Genomic DNA, 2,358 nt, shown 5'->3' with positions numbered 1-2,358 from the left:
CTACAATAAATCAAAAAAATCAGCCAGGCGTGGTAGCACATGCCTGTAATTCCGGCTACTTGGAAGGCTGAGGCGGAATGATCGCCGGAGCCCAGCAGACGAAGCTGCGGTGGCCGGAAGCTGCCACTGCACTCCAGTCTGGGCGAGAGTGAGACTCCAACTGAAAAAAAAACAAAACAAAAAACTATTTGAACCGAGAAATGTGAGGAGGAAGGCTGGAAGACTTTCTTATCTGGCAAATACCTGCCAAACCTTTAGGTATCACCTGTTTCTGGAATTCTTCTCTGATCCCCACTAGACTATGTGCTATGTTTTCATAATATGCTCTCACTGCCCTGTGCCTTGTCGCCTGTATTGCTATGGCTCATTTAAGTGCCTGTAAGGTTTGGGTCTTTGTTTCATAACCCTATCCCCTAGCACACAAACAGGCATCTTAAACCTGTGTTGTGAATGAGTGGAAGTGGTAGGGACAGGACAGCATCACCAGTATACTGACTGACTCTAGATATAAAATCACTGCCCCAAGTATTCCTCCCACCATGAGACGACAAAGTCACAGGAAAATAAAATTTCCCCAGAAAGGGAGCAAAGTAGGCCAACAGCAACAGTACTCTCTCCTCGGCACAAGGGGGCGCCTGCTGCTTACTCCATCTCCAGCGGGCCTGAAGGAAGGGAGGGGCCTTCAATTCCACATCGGTTTGCTCATGAAGATTCAGTTCAAAGGCGAGTTTCTAAAAACCTCAAAGAGCGGCGGTAGTTTGTGAATCCACCCCACCATTTCTAACAGATACCTCTCTAAATCGAGAGAAATCACGCATGGCTACTCCTCCCCTATCCTAGAGTAAATTCACTCTTTTCCCTTCTTCCGCTTCCCACCCACACGAGGAAGCGAAGTTGGGAACCAAAAAGCACTTAACCCACCTCTGCCTCTTGATCAGGCTTGCATTCTTCCTTTCCTCTCTCCAGTGCCGAACTCTAGCCTCAGCGACCACAGATTTGTAGCTCACACTTTTCTTACAGGTAAACCAAGTAGAAACAAACCTAGCCAATCCTTCCTCTCTGCTAATTACTAGCCATTGCCCAACAACCCCTTTGCCAAATCACGTACTCTTAGCTGGCATGACGCTTACAGATCAACTTAGTTTCACTCTTTTATTTTCCCGTGAGATAAACAGGCCCCAGAGATCTCATTAGACAGTGAGTGCAATATAATTACCATCGCCATTTTATGGATGTGGAAACTGAGGCTCACTGGGGTCCAGTGACACACCCAAAGCTGCTTAGAGGGTGCCTTTTTTTGGGGGGTCGGAGTTTCACTCTGTGGCGCAGGCTGGAGTACAGTGGCATGCTCTCGGCCACCGCAGCTGGACCTGCTGGGCTCAGGCCGTCCTTCCGCCTCAGCCTTCCAAGTAGTTATAACTACAGGCGCGCGCCACCTTGCCCGGTAAAGACGCGGTCTTGCCAAACTGCCCAGGCTGGTCTCGAATGCCTGGGCGTAGGCAATCCTCTCACCTCTGTCCCCCAAAGTGCTAGTATTACAGGCGTGAGGCATCGCCCCCGGCTCCACGAGGCTTCAGAAGCAAAAAGAGTCGGGCACGGTGGCTCCTGTCTGTAATCCCAGTACTTTGGGAGGCCGAGGTAGGAAGACTGTTTGAACCCAGGAGTTAGAAATCAACCTAGACAACATAGAGAGATCTCGTCTCTACCAAAAGAAATGGTTTTAATTAAAAAAAACCCACCCACACACAAAAAAACCTCCTGGGACCAGCCGGCATCCTCCGCCAAAGGGAATGCACTGTTTCGGAGCCAGGATTACGACCAGGTCTCCCAACGCCTAGCCCAGTACCTCCTCCAAGGACAAAGCATGCTCTTTGGGTATGCTTAGGGTAGGTGGGCCCTGGGAATGTGGGAAGGCCTGTTGAATTGGAGCCCCGGACCCTCTGAGTAAGACTAAGCCTCTGTGGGTTGGCGAAGTCGCTCTGACCCAGCGTCCTCAGGGCCAGAGGCCTCGGGGGCCGTCCCGAGTCGGGCCCCGCCTTCTGCCAACACAGCCCTGTCCGAAGCTCATTCTGGCCGGCTCCTTTCGGACTCAATCCCCATCGGGGACCAGGCATCTACCTTCACCCCAAAGGGCACACAGCGCAGAGGCCATTCCCGAGGGGGCCGGCAGAGCCCCGCCAGGCCACAGGGCCGGAAGCAGCCGAGGGCGGGAGGCTGTAAGGGAAGAGGCGGCGCCCAGGCCGCTATGGCGGAGGGGCGGGGCTCCCCGCATCTCGCGGCCTCCGCCTCATTTCTCTTGGCCTCCGTTTGACAGCTTCCCTCCCCCCAGAACTCCAGGGCTCCCAAGCTGACGCCGGG

General features: G+C 53.4%; 1 protein-coding gene across 1 annotated transcript in view; it reads right to left on the bottom strand.

Annotated features, from left to right (window-relative positions):
* The window catches only part of PIGV (phosphatidylinositol glycan anchor biosynthesis class V), a 15,012-nt gene extending 12,654 nt beyond the window's left edge, over window positions 1-2,358 (bottom strand). Inside the window, exon 1 of the mRNA XM_008065120.2 lies at window positions 2,125-2,358. The gene's annotated coding sequence lies outside the window, so the exon portion shown is untranslated. The remainder of the gene's footprint in view (window positions 1-2,124) is intronic.

The sequence above is a fragment of the Carlito syrichta genome, unplaced genomic scaffold, assembly GCF_000164805.1.
Source record: "Carlito syrichta isolate Samal-C Ts95f unplaced genomic scaffold, Tarsius_syrichta-2.0.1 Scaffold103314, whole genome shotgun sequence".
Classification (NCBI taxonomy): domain Eukaryota; kingdom Metazoa; phylum Chordata; class Mammalia; order Primates; family Tarsiidae; genus Carlito; species Carlito syrichta.
Note: the sequence above shows the minus strand (reverse complement) of the source record. Positions and strands in the feature narration are given on the sequence as shown.